The sequence below is a fragment of the Manis javanica genome, chromosome 1 (genome assembly GCF_040802235.1).
Source record: "Manis javanica isolate MJ-LG chromosome 1, MJ_LKY, whole genome shotgun sequence".
NCBI classification, from domain to species: domain Eukaryota; kingdom Metazoa; phylum Chordata; class Mammalia; order Pholidota; family Manidae; genus Manis; species Manis javanica.
This window is the reverse complement of record NC_133156.1, coordinates 61,699,354-61,726,096: the sequence shown is the minus strand read 5'-3', so window position 1 is coordinate 61,726,096 and position 26,743 is coordinate 61,699,354.

The following is a 26,743-nucleotide window of genomic DNA, read 5'->3' as shown; positions in this document are numbered from 1 at the left end:
CCTTACATCAGAGCGGAGTCCTAAATGTAAACATAACCTTATCCTGCCCATACACCTTACTGAACCCATAACCCTAACCGTACGTACCCTTGCCCCTGGGACTGATACCTCACAGTCAACATCGACAACACCCACAGCTCACCCTACACCTGTCACTCAATGTCGCCGTCACCCTCACATCAGAGCCAGATTCTCACTGTAATCATATTGCTCTCCTGCCCATATGCATTAACAAACACTTAACTCGAACCCAGCCCTGTATTCTGTTCCTCACCCATCAGAATACCTTTCTTATAGGCCCCACAAAATAGTGAATGAGAGACCGACTCTCGCCCTCGTACTCACATCACAGTCAGAACCTCACTGTAGCCGAAGCACAATCCTGACGTTACCTGTTTACAAACACAGAAACGTAAGCGTAGCCCTGGCACGTGAACTTGACCGTCACGGTGAACACCGACATCACCCCGAGTTCACAATGTACGTGGCACTCAATGTCTACTTATCCCTCACATTGGAGGCAGATTCAGATTGTAATTGTAGCGGTATCCTGAACGTAAGCATTGCAAAACACTTACACCTGATTCTAGCCCAGGACTCGGCGCCGTTTTCCTCAGAATTCCTTTAAGGTAAGCCCCACCAAAGCAGAAACCTGAGATCCAATTTTGTATTCACCCTCACATCAGGGACCTCTCCTGACTCTAAGCGGAACCGTATCTCCCATGAACACATTCCCACATATTGAATCCTAACCCTAGCCGCGAATGATGTACCTGACCCTAACATGAATATCAAAGTCACCTGTGTCTCAAGGTAGCACTGTCATTCAATCTCACTGTCGCCCTCACATCACAGCTGACACCGAAGTGTGCTCATAAACCTATCCTATCCGGACACCTTACTGAAACCCTAGCCATAAACCTTGCCATGGCTGCTGGGTCAGAACCTCACGGTCAAAATCGACATAACGCACACATCACCGAAAAAGTGCGCGCAATCTCGCCGTCACCCTCACATCACAGCCGGACGCTAACAGGAATCAAATCATTTCACCCACGTACAACTTTCCAAACACCGAACAATAACCCTCGCACTGAATCTCGGTAAAGGCTCCTAACATGAACATCGACGTCACCCTGGTGTCACTGTAACACTGTCATTCAATCATGCTGTGTAGCTCACATCAGAACCGAGTCCTAAATGGAAACAGAACCGTATCACGCTACACATCTCACTGAACACTTAACCCTATCCCTAGCTCTGGCCGCTGGACCTGACACGTCAGGGACAACATTGACAAACCCCACCGCTCCACATATACCTGACACTCAATCTCGCCCTCACCCTCAGACCAGAGACAGAACCTCACTGTAAAAGTAGCACTCTCCTACCCATACCGATTACCGAACATCTAACCCTAACTGTAGACTTGGAGTGTGCATGGGAACCATCAGAATGCTTTAAGGGTCAGCCCCACAAAATCATAAACCTAAGACCCAATCTCCCACTCACCCTCCCATTAAAGTCGAAACGTAACTCGAACTGAAACACTATCACCAACGTACACCATCCCAAACACCGAACACTAACGCTAACCCTGACTCTTGGAACAGACGCCTACAATGAATATCAACGTCACCATGTCTCAACGTAATACTGTCATTCAATCTCACTGTTGCCCTCATATCTCAGCCGACCCCTAAATGTACTGATAACCCCATCCTGTCAGTACACATTGCTGAACCCTGAAACCTAACCCTTGCACGGTTGCCAGGATCGGAACCTCACGGTCAGCATCGACACAACCGACACGTCACCGCGATGCTGTCACTCAATCTCTCCCTCCCCCTCATATCAGAAAAAGCACCTCACTGCAGAAATAACACTATCCTGCCCATACCCTTTACAGAACATGTAACCCTAACCCTAGGCTTGGACTGTGCGTGGGATCCATCAGAATGCTTTAATCGTCAGCTCCACAAAATCGTACACCCGAGACCCAATATCGCACTCACCCTAACATTACAGACGGACCCTAACCCGAAACGAAACCCTATCACCAAGGTACACCTTCTCAAACACCGAACCCTATCCCTAGCCCTGACTATGGGCCCGGAACCCTTCCATGAATATCGTCGTCGCACATATCTCACTGTAACACTGTCATTCAATCACACTGTCTCCCTCAGATCAGAGCGGAGTCCTAAATGTAAACATAACCTTATCCAGCCCATACACCTTACTGAATCCATAACCCTAACCGTACGTACCCCTGCCCCTGGGACTGATACCTCACAGTCAACATCGACAACACCCACAGCTCACCCTACACCTGTCACTCAATGTCGCCCTCACCCTCACATCAGAGCCAGATTCTCACTGTAATCATATTGCTCTCCTGCCCATATGCATTAACAAACACTTAACTCTAACCCTAGCCCTGTATTCTGTTCCTCACCCATCAGAATACCTGTCTTGTAGGCCCCACAAAATAGTGAATGAGTGACCGACTCTCGCCCTCGATCTCACATCACAGACAGAACCTCACTGTAGCCGAAGCACAATCCTGACATTACCTGTTTACAAACACAGAAACGTAAGCGTATCCCTGGCACATGAACTTGACCGTCACGGTGAACAACGACATCACCCCGAGTTCACAATGTATGTGGCACTCAGTGTCGACTTATCCCTCGCATTGGAGGCAGATTCAGATTGTAATTGTAGCGGTATACCGAACGTAAGCATTGCAAAACACTTACACCTGATTCTAGCCCAGGACTCGGCGCCGTTTTCCTCAGAATTCCTTTAAGGTAAGCCCCACCAAAGCAGAAACCTGAGATCCAATTTCGTATTCACCCTCACATCAGGGACCTCTCCTGACTCTAAGCGGAACCGTATCTCCCATGAACACATTCCCACATATTGAATCCTAACCCTAGCCGCGAATGATGTACCTGACCCTAACATGAATATCAAAGTCACCTGTGTCTCAAGGTAGCACTGTCATTCAATCTCACTGTCGCCCTCACATCACAGCTGACACCGAAGTGTGCTCATAAACCTATCCTATCCGGACACCTTACTGAAACCCTAGCCGTAAACCTTGCCATGGCTGCTGGGTCAGAACCTCATGGTCAAAATCGACATAACGCACACATCACCGAAAAAGTGCGCGCAATCTCGCCGTCACCCTCACATCACAGCCGGACGCTAACACGAATCAAATCCTTTCACCCACGTACAACTTTCCAAACACCGAACAATAACCCTCGCACTGAATCTCGGTAAAGGCTCCTACCATGAACATCGACGTCACCCTGGTGTCACTGTAACACTGTCATTCAATCATGCTGTGTAGCTCACATCAGAACCGAGTCCTAAATGGAAACAGAACCGTATCACGCTACACATCTCACTGAACACTTAACCCTATCCCTAGCTCTGGCCGCTGGACCTGACACGTCAGGGACAACATTGACAAACCCCACCGCTCCACATATACCTGACACTCAATCTCGCCCTCACCCTCAGACCAGAGACAGAACCTCACTGTAAAAGTAGCACTCTCCTACCCATACCGATTACCGAACATCTAACCCTAACTGTAGACTTGGAGTGTGCATGGGAACCATCAGAATGCTTTAAGGGTCAGCCCCACAAAATCATAAACCTAAGACCCAATCTCCCACTCACCCTCCCATTAAAGTCGAAACGTAACTCGAACTGAAACACTATCACCAACGTACACCATCCCAAACACCGAACACTAACGCTAACCCTGACTCTTGGAACAGACGCCTACAATGAATATCAACGTCACCATGTCTCAACGTAATACTGTCATTCAATCTCACTGTTGCCCTCATATCTCAGCCGACCCCTAAATGTACTGATAACCCCATCCTGTCAGTACACATTGCTGAACCCTGAACCCTAACCCTTGCACGGTTGCCAGGATCGGAACCTCACGGTCAGCATCGACACAACCGACACGTCACCGCGATGCTGTCACTCAATCTCTCCCTCACCCTCATATCAGAAAAAGCACCTCACTGCAGAAATAACACTATCCTGCCCATACCCTTTACAGAACATGTAACCCTAACCCTAGGCTTGGACTGTGCGTGGGACCCATCAGAATGCTTTAATCGTCAGCTCCACAAAATCGTACACCCGAGACCCAATATCGCACTCACCCTAACATTACAGACGGACCCTAACCCGAAACGAAACCCTATCACCAAGGTACACCTTCTCAAACACCGAACCCTATCCCTAGCCCTGACTATGGGCCCGGAACCCTTCCATGAATATCGTCGTCGCACATATCTCACTGTAACACTGTCATTCAATCACACTGTCTCCCTCAGATCAGAGCGGAGTCCTAAATGTAAACATAACCTTATCCAGCCCATACACCTTACTGAATCCATAACCCTAACCGTACGTACCCCTGCCCCTGGGACTGATACCTCACAGTCAACATCGACAACACCCACAGCTCACCCTACACCTGTCACTCAATGTCGCCCTCACCCTCACATCAGAGCCAGATTCTCACTGTAATCATATTGCTCTCCTGCCCATATGCATTAACAAACACTTAACTCTAACCCTAGCCCTGTATTCTGTTCCTCACCCATCAGAATACCTGTCTTGTAGGCCCCACAAAATAGTGAATGAGTGACCGACTCTCGCCCTCGATCTCACATCACAGACAGAACCTCACTGTAGCCGAAGCACAATCCTGACATTACCTGTTTACAAACACAGAAACGTAAGCGTATCCCTGGCACATGAACTTGACCGTCACGGTGAACACCGACATCACCCCGAGTTCACAATGTATGTGGCACTCAGTGTCGACTTATCCCTCACATTGGAGGCAGATTCAGATTGTAATTGTAGCGGTATACCGAACGTAAGCATTGCAAAACACTTACACCTGATTCTAGCCCAGGACTCGGCGCCGTTTTCCTCAGAATTCCTTTAAGGTAAGCCCCACCAAAGCAGAAACCTGAGATCCAATTTCGTATTCACCCTCACATCAGGGACCTCTCCTGACTCTAAGCGGAACCGTATCTCCCATGAACACATTCCCACATATTGAATCCTAACCCTAGCCGCGAATGATGTACCTGACCCTAACATGAATATCAAAGTCACCTGTGTCTCAAGGTAGCACTGTCATTCAATCTCACTGTCGCCCTCACATCACAGCTGACACCGAAGTGTGCTCATAAACCTATCCTATCCGGACACCTTACTGAAACCCTAGCCGTAAACCTTGCCATGGCTGCTGGGTCAGAACCTCATGGTCAAAATCGACATAACGCACACATCACCGAAAAAGTGCGCGCAATCTCGCCGTCACCCTCACATCACAGCCGGACGCTAACACGAATCAAATCCTTTCACCCACGTACAACTTTCCAAACACCGAACAATAACCCTCGCACTGAATCTCGGTAAAGGCTCCTACCATGAACATCGACGTCACCCTGGTTTCACTGTCACACTGTCATTCAATCATTCTGTGTAGCTCACATCAGAACCGAGTCCTAAATGGAAACAGAACCGTATCATGCCTACACATCTCACTGAACACTTAACCCTACCCCTAGCTCTGGCCCCTGGACCTGACACGAAAGGGACAACATTGACAAATCCCACCGCTCCACATATACCTGACACTCAATCTCGCCCTCACCCTCAGACCAGAGACAGAACCTCACTGTAAAAGTAGCACTCTCCTACCCATACCGACTACCGAACATCTAACCCTAACCGTAGACTTGGAGTGTGCAAGGGATCCACCAGAATGCGTTAAGGGTCAGACCCGCAAAATCATAAATCTAAGACCCAATCTCACACTCACCCTCCCATTACAGTCGAAACGTGACTCGAACTGAAACACTATCACCAACGTACACCAACCCAAACAACGAACACTAACCGTAGCCCTGACTCTTGGAACAGACGCCTACCATGAATATCAACGTCACCCGTGTCTCAACGTAATACTGTCATTCAATCTCACTGTTGCCCTCATATCTCAGCCGACCCCTAAATGTACTGATAACCCCATCCTGTCAGTACACTTTGCTGAACCCTGAACCCTAACGCTTGCACGGTTGCCAGGATCGGAACCTCACGGTCAGCATCGACACAACCCACACGGCACCGCGATGCTGTCACTCAATCTCTCCCTCACCCTCATATCAGAAAAAGCACCGCACTGCAGAAATAACACTATCCTGCCCATACCCTTTACAGAACATGTAACCCTAACCCTAGGCTTGGACTGTGCACGGGACCCATCAGAATGCTTTAATCGTCAGCTCCACAAAAATCGTACACCCGAGACCCAATATCGCACTCACCCTAACATTACAGACGGACCCTAACTCGAAACGAAACCCTATCACCAACGTACACCTTCTCAAACACCGAACCCTAACCCTAGCCCTGACTATGGGACCGGACCCCTTCCATGAATATCGTCGTCGCACATATCTCACTGTAACACTGTCATTCAATCACACTGTCTCCCTCACATCAGAGCGGAGTCCTAAATGTAAACATAACCTTATCCAGCCCATACACCTTACTGAACCCATAACCCTAACCGTACGTACCCTTGCCCCTGGGACTGATACCTCACAGTCAACATCGACAACACCCACAGCTCACCCTACACCTGTCACTCAATGTCGCCCTCACCCTCACATCAGAGCCAGATTCTCACTGTAATCATACTGCTCTCCTGCCCATATGCATTAACAAACACTTATCTCTAACCCTAGCCCTGTATTCTGTTCCTCACCCATCAGAATACCTTTCTTGTAGGCCCCACAAAATAGTGAATGAGAGACCGACTCTCGCCCTCGATCTCACATCACAGTCAGAACCTCACTGTAGCCGAAGCACAATCCTGACGTTACCTGTTTACAAACACAGAAACGTAAGCGTAGCCCTGGCACATGAACTTGACCGTCACGGTGAACACCGACATCACCCCGAGTTCACAATGTACATGGCACTCAGTGTCGACTTATCCCTCGCATTGGAGGCAGATTCAGATTGTAATTGTAGCGGTATCCTGAACGTAAGCATTGCAAAACACTTACACCTAATTCTAGCCCAGGACTCGGCGCCGTTTTCCTCAGAATTCTTTTAAGGTAAGCCCCACCAAAGCAGAAACCTGAGATCCAATTTTGTATTCACCCTCACATCAGGGACCTTTCCTGACTCTAAGCCGAACCGTATCTCCCATGAACACATTCCCACATATTGAATCCTAACCCTAGCCCCGAATGATGTACCTGACCCTAACATGAATATCAAAGTCACCTGTGTCTCAAGGTAGCACTGTCATTCAATCTCACTGTGGCCCTCACATCACAGCTGACACCGAAGTGTGCTCATAAACCTATCCTATCCGGACACCTTACTGAAACCCTAGCCGTAAACCTTGCCATGGCTGCTGGGTCAGAACCTCACGGTCAAAATCGACATAACGCACACATCACCGAAAAAGTGCGCGCAATCTCGCCGTCACCCTCACATCACAGCCGGAACCTAACACGAATCAAATCCTTTCACCCACGTACAACTTTCCAAACACCGAACAATAACCCTCGCACTGAATCTCGGTAAAAGCTCCTACCATGAACATCGACGTCACCCTGGTGTCACTGTAACACTGTCATTCAATCATGCTGTCTAGCTCACATCAGAACCGAGTCCTAAATGGAAACAGAACCGTATCATGCCTACACATCTCACTGAACACTTAACCCTACCCCTAGCTCTGTCCCCTGGACCTGACACGTCAGGGACAACATTGACAAACCCCACCGCTCCACATATACCTGACACTCAATCTCGCCCTCACCCTCAGACCAGAGACAGAACCTCACTGTGAAAGTAGCACTCTCCTACCCCTACCGACTATCGAAAATCTAACCCTAACCGTAGACTTGGAGTGTGCATGGGAACCATCAGAATTCTTTAAGGGTCAGCCCCACAAAATCATAAACCTAAGAGGCAATCTTCCACTCACCCTCCCATTACAGTCGAAACGTAACTCGAACTGAAACACTATCACCAACGTACACCATCCCAAACAACGAACACTAACCCTAACCCTGACTCTTAGAACAGACGCCTACAATGAATATCAACGTCACCATGTCTCTACGTAATACTGTCATTCAATCTCACTGTTGCCCTCATATCTCAGCCGACCACTAAATGTACTGATAACCCCATCCTGTCAGTACACATTGCTGAACCCTGAACCCTAACCCTTGCACGGTTGCCAGGATCGGAAACTCACGGTCAGCATCGACACAACCGACACGTCACCGCGATGCTGTCACTCAATCTCTCCCTCACCCTCATATCAGAAAAAGCACCTCACTGCAGAAATAACACTATCCTGCCCATACCCTTTACAGAACATGTAATCCTAACCCTAGGCTTGGACTGTGCATGGGACCCATCCGAATGCTTTAATCGTCAGCTCCGCAAAATCGTACACCCGAGACCCAATATCGCACTCACCCTAACATTACAGACGGACCCTAACCCGAAACGAAACCCTATCACCAAGGTACACCTTCTCAAACACCGAACCCTAACCCTAGCCCTGAATATGGGAACGGTACCCTCCCATGAATATTGTCGACGCACATATCTCACTGTAACACTGTCATTCAATCACACTGTCTCCCTCACATCAGAGCGGAGTCCTAAATGTAAACATAACCTTATCCAGCCCATACACCTTACTGAACCCATAACCCTAACCGTACGTACCCTTGCCCCTGGGACTGATACCTCACAGTCAACATCGACAACACCCACAGCTCACCCTACACCTGTCACTCAATGTCGCCCTCACCCTCACATCATAGCCAGATTCTCACTGTAATCATATTGCTTTCCAGCCCATATGCATTAACAAACACTTAACTCTAACCCTAGCCCTGTATTCTGTTCCTCACCCATCAGAATACCTTTCTTGTAGGCCCCACAAAATAGAGAATGAGAGACCGACTCTCGCCCTCGATCTCACATCACAGTCAGAACCTCACTGTAGCCGAAGAACAATCCTGACGTTACCTGTTTACACACACAGAAACGTGAGCGTAGCCCTGGCACATGAACTTGTCCGTCACGGTGAACACCGACATCACCCCGAGTTCACAATGTACGTGGCACTCAATGTCGACTTATCCCTCACATTGGAGGCAGATTCAGATTGTAATTGTAGCGGTATCTGAACGTAAGCATTTTACACGTTGACTGTGAGGTATCAGTCCCAGGGGCAAGGGTACGTACGGTTAGGGTTATGGGTTCAGTAAGGTGTATGGGCTGGATAAGGTTATGTTTACATTTAGGACTCCGCTATGATGTGAGGGAGACAGTGTGATTGAATGACAGTGTTACAGTGAGATATGTGCGACGACGATATTCATGGAAGGGGTCCGGTCCCATAGTCAGGGCTAGGGTTAGGGTTCGGTGTTTGAGAAGGTGTACCTTGGTGATAGAGTTTCGTTTCGAGTTAGGGTCCGTCTGTAATGTTAGGGTGAGTGCGATATTGGGTCTCGGGTGTACGATATTGTGGAGCTGACGATTAAAGCATTCTGATGGGTCCCGTGCCCAGTCCAAGCCTAGGGTTAGGGTTACATGTTCTGTAAAGGGTATGGGCAGGATAGTGTTATTTCTGCAGTGAGGTGCTTTTTCTGATATGAGGGTGAGGGAGAGATTGAGTGACTGCATCGCGGTGACGTGTCGGTTGTGTCGATGCTGACCGTGAGGTTCTGATCCTGGCAGCCGTGCAAGGGCTAGGGTTCAGGGTTCAGCAATGTGTACTGACAGGATGGGGTTATCAGTACATTTAGGGGTCGGCTGAGATATGAGGGCAACCGTGAGATTGAATGACAGTGTTACGTTGAGACACGGGTGACGTTGATATTCACGGTAGGCGTCTGTTCCAAGAGTCAGGGCTAGGTTTAGTGTTCGGTGTTTGGGATGGTGTACGTTGGTGATAGTGTTTCAGTTCGAGTTACGTTTCGACTGTAATGTTAGGGTGAGTGGGAGATTGGGTCTTAGGTTTATGATTTTGTGGGGCTGACCCTTAAAGCATTCTGATGGTTCCCAAGCACACTCCAAGTCTACGGTTAGGGTTAGATGTTCGGTAATCGGTATGGGTAGGAGAGTGCTACTTTTACAGTGAGGTTCTGTCTCTGGTCTGAGGGTGAGGGTGAGATTGAGTGTCAGGTATATGTGGAGCGGTGGGGTTTGTCAATGTTGTCCCTGACGTGTCAGGTCCAGGGGCCAGAGCTAGGGGTAGGGTTAAGTGTTCAGTGAGATGTGTAGGCATGATACGGTTCTGTTTCCATTTAGGACACGGTTTTGATGTGAGCTACACAGCATGATTGAATGACAGTGTTACAGTGACACCAGGGTGACGTCGATGTTCATGGTAGGAGCCTTTACCGAGATTCAGTGCGAGGGTTATTGTTCGGTGTTTGGAAAGTTGTACGTGGGTGAAAGGATTTCATTCATGATAGCGTCTGGCTGTGATGTGAGGGTGACGGCGAGATTGCGCGCACTTTTTCGGTGATGTGTGCGTTATGTCGATTTTGACCGTGAGGTTCTGACCCAGCAGCCATGGCAAGGTTTACGGCTAGGGTTTCAGTAAGGTGTCCGGATAGGATAGGTTTATGAGCACACTTCGGTGTCAGCTGTGATGTGAGGGCGACAGTGAGATTGAATGACAGTGCTACCTTGAGACACAGGTGACTTTGATATTCATGTTAGGGTCAGGTACATCATTCGGGGCTAGGGTTAGGATTCAATATGTGGGAATGTGTTCATGGGAGATACGGTTCCGCTTAGAGTCAGGAGAGGTCCCTGATGTGAGGGTGAATACAAAATTGGATCTCAGGTTTCTGCTTTGGTGGGGCTTTCCTTGAAGGAATTCTGAGGAAAACGGCACCGAGTCCTGGTCTAGAATTAGGTGTAAGTGTTTTGCAATGCTTACGTTCAGGATACCGCAACAATTACAATCTGAATCTGCCTCCAATGTGAGGGATAAGTCGACATTGAGTGCCACGTACATTGTGAACTCGGGGTGATGTCGGTGTTCACCGTGACGGTCAAGTTCATGTGCCAGGGCTACGCTTACGTTTCTGTGTTTGTAAACAGGTAACGTCAGGATTGTGCTTCGGCTACAGTGAGGTTCTGACTGTGATGTGAGATCGAGGGCGAGAGTCGGTCGCTCATTCACTATTTTGTGGGGCCTACAAGAAAGGTATTCTGATGGGTGACGAACAGAATACATGGCTAGGGATAGAGTTAAGTGTTTGTTAATGCATATGGGCAGGAGAGCAATATGATTACAGTGAGAATCTGGCTCTGATGTGAGGGTGAGGGCGACATTGAGTGGCAGGTGTAGGGTGAGCTGTGGGTGTTGTCGATGTTGACTGTGAGGTATCAGTCCCAGGGGCAATGGTACGTACGGTTAGGGTTATGGGTTCAGTAAGGTGTATGGGCTGGATAAGATTATGTTTACATTTAGGACTCCGCTCTGATGTGAGGGAGACAGTGTGATTGAATGACAGTGTTACAGTGAGATATGTGCGACGACGATATTCATGGAAGGGGTCCGGTCCCATAGTCAGGGCTAGGGTTAGGGTTCGGTGTTTGAGAAGGTGTACCTTGGTGATAGGGTTTCGTTTCGAGTTAGCGTCCGTCTGTAATGTTAGGGTGAGTGCGATATTGGGTCTCGGGTGTACGATTTTGTGGAGCTGACGATTAAAGCATTCTGATGGGTCCCGTGCACAGTCCAAGCCTAGGGTTAGGGTTACATGTTCTGTAAAGGGTATGGGCAGGATAGTGTTATTTCTGCAGTGCGGTGCTTTTTCTGATATGAGGGTGAGGGAGAGATTGAGTGACAGCATCGCGGTGACGTGTCGGTTGTGTCGATGCTGACCGTGAGGTTCCGATCCTGGCAGCCGTGCAAGGGCTTGGGTTCAGGGTTCAGCAATGTGTACTGACAGGATGGGGTTATCAGTACATTTAGGGGTCGGCTGAGATATGAGGGCAACCGTGAGATTGAATGACAGTGTTACGTTGAGACACGGGTGACGTTGATATTCACGGTAGGCGTCTGTTCCAAGAGACAGGGCTAGGTTTAGTGTTCGGTGTTTGGGATGGTGTACGTTGGTGATAGTGTTTCAGTTCGAGTTACGTTTCGACTGTAATGGGAGGGTGAGTGGGAGATTGGGTCTTAGGTTTATGATTTTGTGGGGCTGACCCTTAAAGCATTCTGATGGTTCCCCTGCACACTCCAAGTCTACGGTTAGGGTTAGATGTTCGGTAATCGGTATGGGTAGGAGAGTGCTACTTTTACAGTGAGGTTCTGTCTCTGGTCTGAGGGGGAGGGCGAGATTGAGTGTCAGGTATATGTGGAGCGGTGGGGTTTGTCAATGTTGTCCCTGATGTGTCAGGTCCAGGGGCCATAGCTAGGGGTAGGGTTAAGTGTTCAGTGAGATGTGTAGGCATGATACGGTTCTGTTTCCATTTAGGACTCGCTTTTGATGTGAGCTACACAGCATGATTGAATGACAGTGTTACAGTGACACCAGGGTGACGTCGATGTTCATGGTAGGAGCCTTTACCGAAATTCAGTGCGAGGGTTATTGTTCGGTGTTTGGAAAGTTGTACGTGGGTGAAAGGATTTCATTCATGATAGCGTCCGGCTGTGATGTGAGGGTGACGGCGAGATTGCGCGCACTTTTTCGGTGATGTGTGCGTTATGTCGATTTTGACCGTGAGGTTCTGACAAAGCAGCCATGGCAAGGTTTATGGCTAGGGTTTCAGTAAGGTGTCCGGATAGGATAGGTTTATGAGCACACTTCGGTGTCAGCTGTGATGTGAGGGCGACAGTGAGATTGAATGACAGTGCTACCTTGGGACACAGGTGACTTTGATATTCATGTTAGGGTCAGGTACATCATTCGGGGCTAGGGTTAGAATTCAATATGTGGGAATGTGTTCATGGGAGATACGGTTCCGCTTAGAGTCAGGAGAGGTCCCTGATGTGAGGGTGAATACAAAATTGGATCTCAGGTTTCTGCTTTGGTGGGGCTTTCCTTGAAGGAATTCTGAGGAAAACGGCACCGAGTCCTGGTCTAGAATTAGGTGTAAGTGTTTTGCAATGCTTACGTTCAGGATACCGCAACAATTACAATCTGAATCTGCCTCCAATGTGAGGGATAAGTCGACATTGAGTGCCACGTACATTGTGAACTCGGGGTGATGTCGGTGTTCACCGTGACGGTCAAGTTCATGTGCCAGGGCTACGCTTACGTTTCTGTGTTTGTAAACAGGTAATGTCAGGATTGTGCTTCGGCTACAGTGAGGTTCTGACTGAGATGTGAGATCGAGGGCGAGAGTTCGTCGCTCATTCACTATTTTGTGGGGCCTATAAGAAAGGTATTCTGATGGGTGAGGAACAGAATACATGGCTAGGGATAGAGTTAAGTGTTTGTTAATGCATATGGGCAGGAGAGCAATATGATTACAGTGAGAATCTGGCTCTGATGTGAGGGTGAGGGCGACATTGAGTGGCAGGTTTAGGGTGAGCTGTGGGTGTTGTCGATGTTGACTGTGAGGTATCAGTCCCAGGGGCAATGGTACGTACGGTTAGGGTTATGGGTTCAGTAAGGTGTATGGTCTGGATAAGGTTATGTTTACATTTAGGACTCCGCTCTGATGTGAGGGAGACAGTGTGATTGAATGACAGTGTTACAGTGAGATATGTGCGACGACGATATTCATGGAAGGGGTCCGGTCCCATAGTCAGGGCTAGGGTTAGGGTTCGGTGTTTGAGAAGGTGTACCTTGGTGATAGGGTTTCGTTTCGAGTTAGCGTCCGTCTGTAATGTTAGGGTGAGTGCGATATTGGGTCTCGGGTGTACGATTTTGTGGAGCTGACGATTAAAGCATTCTGATGGGTCCCGTGCACAGTCCAAGCCTAGGGTTAGGGTTACATGTTCTGTAAAGGGTATGGGCAGGATAGTGTTATTTCTGCAGTGCGGTGCTTTTTCTGATATGAGGGTGAGGGAGAGATTGAGTGACAGCATCGCGGTGACGTGTCGGTTGTGTCGATGCTGACCGTGAGGTTCCGATCCTGGCAGCCGTGCAAGGGCTAGGGTTCAGGGTTCAGCAATGTGTACTGACAGGATGGGGTTATCAGTACATTTAGGGGTCGGCTGAGATATGAGGGCAACCGTGAGATTGAATGACAGTGTTACGTTGAGACACGGGTGACGTTGATATTCACGGTAGGCGTCTGTTCCAAGAGTCAGGGCTAGGTTTAGTGTTCGGTGTTTGGGATGGTGTACGTTGGTGATAGTGTTTCAGTTCGAGTTACGTTTCGACTGTAATGGGAGGGTGAGTGGGAGATTGGGTCTTAGGTTTATGATTTTGTGGGGCTGACCCTTAAAGCATTCTGATGGTTCCCCTGCACACTCCAAGTCTACGGTTAGGGTTAGATGTTCGGTAATCGGTATGGGTAGGAGAGTGCTACTTTTACAGTGAGGTTCTGTCTCTGGTCTGAGGGTGAGGGCGAGATTGAGTGTCAGGTATATGTGGAGCGGTGGGGTTTGTCAATGTTGTCCCTGATGTGTCAGGTCCAGGGGCCATAGCTAGGGGTAGGGTTAAGTGTTCAGTGAGATGTGTAGGCATGATACGGTTCTGTTTCCATTTAGGACTCGGTTTTGATGTGAGCTACACAGCATGATTGAATGACAGTGTTACAGTGACACCAGGGTGACGTCGATGTTCATGGTAGGAGCCTTTACCGAAATTCAGTGCGAGGGTTATTGTTCGGTGTTTGGAAAGTTGTACGTGGGTGAAAGGATTTCATTCATGATAGCGTCCGGCTGTGATGTGAGGGTGACGGCGAGATTGCGCGCACTTTTTCGGTGATGTGTGCGTTATGTCGATTTTGACCGTGAGGTTCTGACCCAGCAGCCATGGCAAGGTTTACGGCTAGGGTTTCAGTAAGGTGTCCGGATAGGATAGGTTTATGAGCACACTTCGGTGTCAGCTGTGATGTGAGGGCGACAGTGAGATTGAATGACAGTGCTACCTTGGGACACAGGTGACTTTGATATTCATGTTAGGGTCAGGTACATCATTCGGGGCTAGGGTTAGAATTCAATATGTGGGAATGTGTTCATGGGAGATACGGTTCCGCTTAGAGTCAGGAGAGGTCCCTGATGTGAGGGTGAATACAAAATTGGATCTCAGGTTTCTGCTTTGGTGGGGCTTTCCTTGAAGGAATTCTGAGGAAAACGGCACCGAGTCCTGGGCTAGAATTAGGTGTAAGTGTTTTGCAATGCTTACGTTCAGGACACCGCAACAATTACAATCTGAATCTGCATCCAATGTGAGGGATAAGTCGACATTGAGTGCCACGTACATTGTGAACTCGGGGTGATGTCGGTGTTCACCGTGACGGTCAAGTTCATGTGCCAGGGCTACGCTTACGTTTCTGTGTTTGTAAACAGGTAACGTCAGGATTGTGCTTCGGCTACAGTGAGGTTCTGACTGAGATGTGAGATCGAGGGCGAGAGTTCGTCGCTCATTCACTATTTTGTGGGGCCTACAAGAAAGGTATTCTGATGGGTGAGGAACAGAATACATGGCTAGGGATAGAGTTAAGTGTTTGTTAATGCATATGGGCAGGAGAGCAATATGATTACAGTGAGAATCTGGCTCTGATGTGAGGGTGAGGGCGACATTGAGTGGCAGGTTTAGGGTGAGCTGTGGGTGTTGTCGATGTTGACTGTGAGGTATCAGTCCCAGGGGCAATGGTACGTACGGTTAGGGTTATGGGTTCAGTAAGGTGTATGGGCTGGATAAGGTTATGTTTACATTTAGGACTCCGCTCTGATGTGAGGGAGACAGTGTGATTGAATGACAGTGTTACAGTGAGATATGTGCGACGACGATATTCATGGAAGGGTTCCGGGCCCATAGTCAGGGCTAGGGATAGGTTTCGGTGTTTGAGAAGGTGTACTTTGGTGATAGGGTTTCGTTTCGAGTTAGCGTCCGTCTGTAATGTTAGGGTGAGTGCGATATTGGGTCTCGGGTGTACGATTTTGTTGAGCTGACGATTAAAGCATTCTGATGGGTCCCGTGCACAGTCCAAGCCTAGGGTTAGGGTTACATGTTCTGTAAAGGGTATGGGCAGGATAGTGTTATTTCTGCAGTGCGGTGCTTTTTCTGATATGAGGGTGAGGGAGAGATTGAGTGACAGCATCGCGGTGACGTGTCGGTTGTGTCGATGCTGACCGTGAGGTTCCGATCCTGGCAGCCGTGCAAGGGTTAGGGTTCAGGGTTCAGCAATGTGTACTGACAGGATGGGGTTATCAGTACATTTAGGGGTCGGCTGAGATATGAGGGCAACCGTGAGATTGAATGACAGTGTTACATTGAGACACGGGTGACGTTGATATTCACGGTAGGCGTCTGTTCCAAGAGTCAGGGCTAGTGTTAGTGTTCAGTGTTTGGGATGGTGTACGTTGGTGATAGTGTTTCAGTTCGAGTTACGTTTCGACTGTAATGGGAGGGTGAGTGGGAGATTGGGTCTTAGGTTTATGATTTTGTGGGGCTGACCCTTAAAGCATTCTGATGGTTCCCATGCACACTCCAAGTCTACGGTTAGGGTTAGATGTTCAGTAATCGGTATGGGTCGGAGAGTGCTACTTTTACAGTGAGGTTCTGTCTCTGGTCTGAGGGGGAGGGCGAGATTGAGTGTCAGGTATATGTGGAGCGGTGGGGTTTGTCAATGTTGTCCCTGACGTGTCAGGTCCAGGGGCCATAGCTAGGGGTAGGGTTAAGTGTTCAGTGAGATGTGTAGGCATGATACGTTTCTGTTTCCATTTAGGACTCGGTTCTGATGTGAGCTACACAGCATGATTGAATGACAGTGTTACAGTGACACCAGGCTGACGTCGATGTTCATGGTAGGAGCCTTTACCGAGATTCAGTGCGAGGGTTATTGTTCGGTGTTTGGAAAGTTGTACGTGGGTGAAAGGATTTCATTCATGATAGCGTCCGGCTGTGATGTGAGGGTGACGGCGAGATTGCGCGCACTTTTTCGGTGATGTGTGCGTTATGTCGATTTTGACCGTGAGGTTCTGACCCAGCAGCCATGGCAAGGTTTACGGCTAGGGTTTCAGTAAGGTGTCCGGATAGGATAGGTTTATGAGCACACTTCGGTGTCAGCTGTGATGTGAGGGCGACAGTGAGATTGAATGACAGTGCTTCCTTGAGACACAGGTGACTTTGATATTCATGTTAGGGTCAGGTACATCATTCGGGGCTAGGGTTAGGATTCAATATGTGGGAATGTGTTCATGGGAGATACGGTTCCGCTTAGAGTCAGGAGAGGTCCGTGATGTGCCTGATGTGAGGGTGAATACAAAATTGGATCTCAGGTTTCTGCTTTGGTGGGGCTTACCTTAAAGGAATTCTGAGGAAAACGGCACCGAGTCCTGGGCTAGAATTAGGTGTAAGTGTTTTGCAATGCTTACGTTCAGGATACCGCAACAATTACAATCTGAATCTGCCTCCAATGTGAGGGATAAGTCGACATTGAGTTCCACGTACATTGTGAACTCGGGGTGATGTCGGTGTTCACCGTGACGGTCAAGTTCATGTGCCAGGGCTACGCTTACGTTTCTGTGTTTGTAAACAGGTAACGTCAGGATTGTGCTTCGGCTACAGTGAGGTTCTGACTGTCATGTGAGATCGAGGTCGAGAGTCGGTCGCTCATTCACTATTTTGTGGGGCCTACAGAAAGGAATTCTGATGGGTGAGGAACAGAATACAGGGCTAGGGTTAGAGTTCAGTGTTTGTTAATGCACATGGGCAGGAGAGCAATATGATTACAGTGAGAATCTGGCTCTGATGTGAGGGTGAGGGCGTCATTGAGTGGCAGCTGTAGGGTGAGCTGTGGGTGTTGTCGATGTTGACTGTGAGGTATCAGTCCCAGGGGCAAGGGTACGTACGGTTAGGGTTATGGGTTCAGTAAGGTGTATGGGCTGGATAAGGTTATGTTTACATTTAGGACTCCGCTATGATGTGAGGGAGACAGTGTGATTGAATGACAGTGTTACAGTGAGATATGTGCGACGACGATATTCATGGAAGGGGTCCGGTCCCATAGTCAGGGCTAGGGTTAGGGTTCGGTGTTTGAGAAGGTGTACCTTGGTGATAGAGTTTCGTTTCGAGTTAGGGTCCGTCTGTAATGTTAGGGTGAGTGCGATATTGGGTCTCGGGTGTACGATATTGAGGAGCTGACGATTAAAGCATTCTGATGGGTCCCGTGCACAGTCCAAGCCTAGGGTTAGGGTTACATGTTCTGTAAAGGGTATGGGCAGGATAGTGTTATTTCTGCAGTGAGGTGCTTTTTCTGATATGAGGGTGAGCGAGAGATTGAGTGACTGCATCGCGGTGACGTGTCGGTTGTGTCGATGCTGACCGTGAGGTTCCGATCCTGGCCGCCGTGCAAGGGCTAGGGTTCAGGGTTCAGCAATGTGTACTGACAGGATAGGGTTATCAGTACATTTAGGGGTCGGCTGAGATATGAGGGCAACCGTGAGATTGAATGACAGTGTTACGTTGAGACACGGGTGACGTTGATATTCACGGTAGGCGTCTGTTCCAAGAGTCAGGGCTAGGTTTAGTGTTCGGTTTTTGGGATGGTGTACGTTGGTGATAGTGTTTCAGTTTGAGTTACGTTTCGACTGTAATGTTAGGGTGAGTGGGAGATTGGGTCTTAGGTTTATGATTTTGTGGGGCTGACCCTTAAAGCATTCTGATGGTTCCCAAGCACACTCCAAGTCTACGGTTAGGGTTAGATGTTCGGTAATCGGTATGGGTAGGAGAGTGCTACTTTTACAGTGAGGTTCTGTCTCTGGTCTGAGGGTGAGGGTGAGATTGAGTGTCAGGTATATGTGGAGCGGTGGGGTTTGTCAATGTTGTCCCTGACGTGTCAGGTCCAGGGGCCAGAGCTAGGGGTAGGGTTAAGTGTTCAGTGAGATGTGTAGGCATGATACGGTTCTGTTTCCATTTAGGACACGGTTCTGATGTGAGCTACACAGCATGATTGAATGACAGTGTTACAGTGACACCAGGGTGACGTCGATGTTCATGGTAGGAGCCTTTACCGAGATTCAGTGCGAGGGTTATTGTTCGGTGTTTGGAAAGTTGTACGTGGGTGAAAGGATTTCATTCATGATAGCGTCCGGCTGTGATGTGAGGGTGACGGCGAGATTGCGCGCACTTTTTCGATGATGTGTGCGTTATGTCGATTTTGACCGTGAGGTTCTGACCCAGCAGCCATGGCAAGGTTTACGGCTAGGGTTTCAGTAAGGTGTCCGGATAGGATAGGTTTATGAGCACACTTCGGTGTCAGCTGTGATGTGAGGGCGACAGTGAGATTGAATGACAGTGCTACCTTGAGACACAGGTGACTTTGATATTCATGTTAGGGTCAGGTACATCATTCGGGGCTAGGGTTAGGATTCAATATGTGGGAATGTGTTCATGGGAGATACGGTTCCGCTTAGAGTCAGGAGAGGTCCCTGATGTGAGGGTGAATACAAAATTGGATCTCAGGTTTCTGCTTTGGTGGGGCTTTCCTTGAAGGAATTCTGAGGAAAACGGCACCGAGTCCTGGGCTAGAATTAGGTGTAAGTGTTTTGCAATGCTTACTTTCAGGATACCGCAACAATTACAATCTGAATCTGCCTCCAATGTGAGGGATAAGTCGACATTGAGTGCCACGTACATTGTGAACTCGGGGTGATGTCGGTGTTCACCGTGACGGTCAAGTTCATGTGCCAGGGCTACGCTTACGTTTCTGTGTTTGTAAACAGGTAACGTCAGGATTGTGCTTCGGCTACAGTGAGGTTCTGACTGTGATGTGAGACCGAGGGCGAGAGTCGGTCGCTCATTCACTATTTTGTGGGGCCTACAAGAAAGGTATTCTGATGGGTGACGAACAGAATACATGGCTAGGGATAGAGTTAAGTGTTTGTTAATGCATATGGGCAGGAGAGCAATATGATTACAGTGAGAATCTGGCTCTGATGTGAGGGTGAGGGCGACATTGAGTGGCAGGTGTAGGGTGAGCTGTGGGTGTTGTCGATGTTGACTGTGAGGTATCAGTCCCAGGGGCAATGGTACGTACGGTTAGGGTTATGGGTTCAGTAAGGTGTATGGGCTGGATAAGATTATGTTTACATTTAGGACTCCGCTCTGATGTGAGGGAGACAGTGTGATTGAATGACAGTGTTACAGTGAGATATGTGCGACGACGATATTCATGGAAGGGGTCCGGTCCCATAGTCAGGGCTAGGGTTAGGGTTCGGTGTTTGAGAAGGTGTACCTTGGTGATAGGGTTTCGTTTCGAGTTAGCGTCCGTCTGTAATGTTAGGGTGAGTGCGATATTGGGTCTCGGGTGTACGATTTTGTGGAGCTGACGATTAAAGCATTCTGATGGGTCCCGTGCACAGTCCAAGCCTAGGGTTAGGGTTACATGTTCTGTAAAGGGTATGGGCAGGATAGTGTTATTTCTGCAGTGCGGTGCTTTTTCTGATATGAGGGTGAGGGAGAGATTGAGTGACAGCATCGCGGTGACGTGTCGGTTGTGTCGATGCTGACCGTGAGGTTCCGATCCTGGCAGCCGTGCAAGGGCTTGGGTTCAGGGTTCAGCAATGTGTACTGACAGGATGGGGTTATCAGTACATTTAGGGGTCGGCTGAGATATGAGGGCAACCGTGAGATTGAATGACAGTGTTACGTTGAGACACGGGTGACGTTGATATTCACGGTAGGCGTCTGTTCCAAGAGTCAGGGCTAGGTTTAGTGTTCGGTGTTTGGGATGGTGTACGTTGGTGATTGTGTTTCAGTTCGAGTTACGTTTCGACTGTAATGGGAGGGTGAGTGGGAGATTGGGTCTTAGGTTTATGATTTTGTGGGGCTGACCCTTAAAGCATTCTGATGGTTCCCCTGCACACTCCAAGTCTACGGTTAGGGTTAGATGTTCGGTAATCGGTATGGGTAGGAGAGTGCTACTTTTACAGTGAGGTTCTGTCTCTGGTCTGAGGGTGATGGCGAGATTGAGTGTCAGGTATATGTGGAGCGGTGGGTTTGTCAATGTTGTCCCTGACGTGTCAGGTCCAGGGGCCAGAGCTAGGGGTAGGGTTAAGTGTTCAGTGAGATGTGTAGGCATGATACGTTTCTGTTTCCATTTAGGACTCGGTTCTGATGTGAGCTACACAGCATGATTGAATGACAGTGTTACGGTGACACCAGGGTGACGTCGATGTTCATGGTAGGAGCCTTTACCGAGATTCAGTGCGAGGGTTATTGTTCGGTGTTTGGAAAGTTGTACGTGGGTGAAAGGATTTCATTCATGATAGCATCCGGCTGTGATGTGAGGGTGACGGCGAGATTGCGCGCACTTTTTCGGTGATGTGTGCGTTATGTCGATTTTGACCGTGAGGTTCTGACCCAGCAGCCATGGCAAGGTTTACGGCTAGGGTTTCAGTAAGGTGTCCGGATAGGATAGGTTTATGAGCACACTTCGGTGTCAGCTGTGATGTGAGGGCGACAGTGAGATTGAATGACAGTGCTTCCTTGAGACACAGGTGACTTTGATATTCATGTTAGGGTCAGGTACATCATTCGGGGCTAGGGTTAGGATTCAATATGTGGGAATGTGTTCATGGGAGATACGGTTCCGCTTAGAGTCAGGAGAGGTCCCTGATGTGCCTGATGTGAGGGTGAATACAAAATTGGATCTCAGGTTTCTGCTTTGGTGGGGCTTACCTTAAAGGAATTCTGAGGAAAACGGCACCGAGTCCTGGGCTAGAATTACGTGTAAGTGTTTTGCAATGCTTACATTCAGAATACCGCAACAATTACAATCTTAATCTGCCTCCAATGTGAGGGATAAGTCGACGTTGAGTGCCACGTACATTGTGAACTCGGGGTGATGTCAGTGATCACTGTGACGGTCAAGTTCATGTGCCAGGGCTACGCTTACGTTTCTGTGTTTGTAAACAGGTAACGTCAGGATTGTGCTTCGGCTACAGTGAGGTTCTGACTGTCATGTGAGATCGAGGGCGAGAGTCGGTCGCTCATTCACTATTTTGTGGGGCCTACAGAAAGGAATTCTGATGGGTGAGGAACAGAATACAGGGCTAGGGTTAGAGTTAAGTGTTTGTTAATGCACATGGGCAGGAGAGCAATATGATTACAGTGAGAATCTGGCTCTGATGTGAGGGTGAGGGCGACATTGAGTGGCAGGTGTAGGGTGAGCTGTGGGTGTTGTCGATGTTGACTGTGAGGTATCAGTCCCAGGGGCAAGGGTACTTACGGTTAGGGTTATGGGTACAGTAAGGTGTATGGGCTGGATACGGTTATGTTTACATTTAGGACTCCGCTCTGATGTGAGGGAGACAGTGTGATTGAATGACAGTGTTACAGTGAGATATGTGCGACGACGATATTCATGGAAGGGGTCCGGTCCCAAAGTCAGGGCTAGGGTTAGGGTTCGGTGTTTGAGAAGGTGTACCTTGGTGATAGAGTTTCGTTTCGAGTTAGGGTCCATCTGTAATGTTAGGGTGAGTGCGATATTGGGTCTCGGGCGTACGATATTGTGGAGCTGATGATTAAAGCATTCTGATGGGTCCCGTGCACAGTCCTAGCCTAGGGTTAGGGTTACATGTTCTGTAAACGGTAAGGGCAGGATAGTGTTATTTCTGCAGTGAGGTGCTTTTTCTGATATGAGGGTGAGGGAGAGATTGAGTGACAGCATCGCGGTGACGTGTCGGTTGTGTCGATGCTGACCGTGAGGTTCCGATCCTGGCAGCCGTTCAAGGGCTAGGGTTCAGGGTTCAGCAATGTGTACTGACAGGATGGGGTTATCAGTACATTTAGGGGTCGGCTGAGATATGAGGGCAACAGTGAGATTGAATGACAGTATTACGTTGAGACACGGGTGACATTGATATTCACGGTAGGCGTCTGTTCCACGAGTCAGGGCTAGGGTTAGTGTTCGGTTTTTGGGATGGTGTACGTTGGTGATAGTGTTTCAGTTCGAGTTACGTTTCGACTGTAATGGGAGGGTGAGTGGGAGATTGGGTCTTAGGTTTATGATTTTGTGGGGCTGACCCTTAAAGCATTCTGATGGTTCCCATGCACACTCCAAGTCTACGGTTAGGGTTAGATGTTCGGTAATCGGTATGGGTAGGAGAGTGCTACTTTTACAGTGAGGTTCTGTCTCTGGTCTGAGGGTGAGGGCGAGATTGAGTGTCAGGTATATGTGGAGCGGTGGGGTTTGTCAATTTTGTCCCTGACGTGTCAGGTCCACGGGCCATAGCTAGGGGTAGGGTTAAGTGTTCAGTGAGATGTGTAGGCATGATACGGTTCTGTTTCCATTTAGGACTCGGTTTTGATGTGAGCTACACAGCATGATTGAATGACAGTGTTACAGTGACACCAGGGTGACGTCGATGTTCATGGTAGAAGCCTTTACCGAGATTCAGTGCGCGGGTTATTGTTCGGTGTTTGGAAAGTTGTACGTGGGTGAAAGGATTTCATTCATGATAGCGTCCGGCTGTGATGTGAGGGTGACGGCGAGATTGCGCGCACTTTTTCGGTGATGTGAGCGTTATGTCGATTTTGACCGTGAAGTTCTGACCCAGCAGCCATGGCAAGGTTTACGGCTAGGGTTTCAGTAAGGTGTCCGGATAGGATAGGTTTATGAGCACACTTCGGTGTCAGCTGTGATGTGAGGGCGACAGTGAGATTGAATGACAGTGCTACCTTGAGACACAGGTGACTTTGATATTCATGTTAGGGTCAGGTACATCATTCGGGGCTAGGGTTAGGATTCAATATGTGGGAATGTGTTCATGGGAGATACGGTTCCGCTTAGAGTCAGGAGAGGTCCCTGATGTGAGGGTGAATACAAAATTGGATCTCAGGTTTCTGCTTTGGTGGGGCTTACCTTGAAGGAATTCTGAGGAAAACGGCACCGAGTCCTGTGCTACAATTAGGTGTAAGTGTTTTGCAATGCTTACGTTCAGGATACCGCAACAATTACAATCTGAATCTGCCTCCAATGTGAGGGATAAGTCGACATTGAGTGCCACGTACATTGTGATCTCGGGGTGATGTCGGTGTTCACCGTGACGGTCAAGTTCATGTGCCAGGGCTACGCTTACGTTTCTGTGTTTGTAAACAGGTAACGTCAGGATTGTGCTTCAGTTACAGTGAGGTTCTGACTGTGATGTGAGATCGAGGGCGAGAGTCGGTCGCTCATTCACTATTTTGTGGGGCTTACAAGAAAGGTATTCTGATGGGTGAGGAACAGAATACATGGCTAGGGATAGAGTTAAGTGTTTGTTAATGCATATGGGCAGGAGAGCAATATGATTACAGTGAGAATCTGGCTCTGATGTGAGGGTGAGGGCGACATTGAGTGGCAGGTGTAGGGTGAGCTGTGGGTGTTGTCGATGTTGACTGTGAGGTATCAGTCCCAGGGGCAATGGTACGTACGGTTAGGGTTATGGGTTCAGTAAGGTGTATGGGCTGGATAAGGTTATGTTTACATTTAGGACTCCGCTCTGATGTGAGGGAGACAGTGTGATTGAATGACAGTGTTACAGTGAGATATGTGCGACGACGATATTCATGGAAGGGGTCCGGTCCCATAGTCAGGGCTAGGGTTAGGGTTCGGTGTTTGAGAAGGTGTACCTTGGTGATAGGGTTTCGTTTCGAGTTAGGGTCCGTCTGTAATGTTAGGGTGAGTGCGATATTGGGTCTCGGGTGTACGATATTGTGGAGCTGACGATTAAAGCATTCTGATGGGTCCCGTGCACAGTCCAAGCCTAGGGTTAGGGTTACATGTTCTGTAAAGGGTATGGGCAGGATAGTGTTATTTCTGCAGTGAGGTGCTTTTTCTGATATGAGGGTGAGGGAGAGATTGAGTGACAGCATCGCGGTGATGTGTCGGTTGAGTCAATGCTGACCGTGAGGTTCCGATCCTGGCAGCCGTTCAAGGGCTAGGGTTCAGGGTTCAGCAATATGTACTGACAGGATGGGGTTATCAGTACATTTAGGGGTCGGCTGAGATATGAGGGCAACAGTGAGGTTGAATGACAGTATTACGTTGAGACACAGGTGACGTTGATATTCACGGTAGGCGTCTGTTCCAAGAGTCATGGCTAGGGTTAGTGTTCGGTGTTTGGGATGGTGTACGTTGGTGATAGTGTTTCAGTTCGAGTTACGTTTCGACTGTAATGGGAGGGTGAGTGGGAGATTGGGTCTTAGGTTTATGATTTTGTGGGGCTGACCCTTAAAGCATTCTGATGGTTCCCAAGCACACTCCAAGTCTACGGTTAGGGTTAGATGTTCGGTAATCGCTATGGGTAGGAGAGTGCTACTTTTACAGTGAGGTTCTGTCTCTGGTCTGAGGGTGAGGGTGAGATTGAGTGTCAGGTATATGTGGAGCGGTGGGGTTTGACAATGTTGTCCCTGACGTGTCAGGTCCAGGGGCCAGAGCTAGGGGTAGGGTTAAGTGTTCAGTGAGATGTGTAGGCATGATACGGTTCTGTTTCCATTTAGGACTCGGTTCTGATGTGAGCTACACAGCATGATTGAATGACAGTGTTACAGTGACACCAGGGTGACGTCGATGTTCATGGTAGGAGCCGTTACCGAGATTCAGTGCGAGGGTTATTGTTCGGTGTTTGGAAAGTTGTACGTGGTTGAAAGGATTTCATTCAAGATAGCGTGCGGCTGTGATGTGAGGGTGACGGCGAGATTGCGCGCACTTTTTCGGTGATGTGTGCGTTATGTCGATTTTGACCGTGAGGTTCTGACCCAGCAGCCATGGCAAGGTTTACGGCTAGGGTTTCAGTAAGGTGTCCGGATAGGATAGGTTTATGAGCACACTTCGGTGTCAGCTGTGATGTGAGGGCGACAGTGAGATTGAATGACAGTGCTACCTTGAGACACAGGTGACTTTGATATTCATGTTAGGGTCAGGTACATCATTCGGGGCTAGGGTTAGGATTCAATATGTGGGAATGTGTTCATGGGAGATACGGTTCCGCTTAGAGTCAGGAGAGGTCCCTGATGTGAGGGTGAATACAATATTGACTCTCAGGTTTCTGCTTTGGTGGGGCTTACCTTTAAGGAATTCTGAGGAAAACGGCACCGAGTCCTGGGCTAGAATTACGTGTAAGTGTTTTGCAATGCTTACATTCAGAATACCGCAACAATTACAATCTTAATCTGCCTCCAATGTGAGGGATAAGTCGACGTTGAGTGCCACGTACATTGTGAACTCGGGGTGATGTCGGTGATCACTGTGACGGTCAAGTTCATGTGCCAGGGCTACGCTTACGTTTCTGTGTTTGTAAACAGGTAACGTCAGGATTGTGCTTCGGCTACAGTGAGGTTCTGACTGTCATGTGAGATCGAGGGCGAGAGTCGGTCGCTCATTCACTATTTTGTGGGGCCTACAGAAAGGAATTCTGATGGGTGAGGAACAGAATACAGGGCTAGGGTTAGAGTTAAGTGTTTGTTAATGCACATGGGCAGGAGAGCAATATGATTACAGTGAGAAT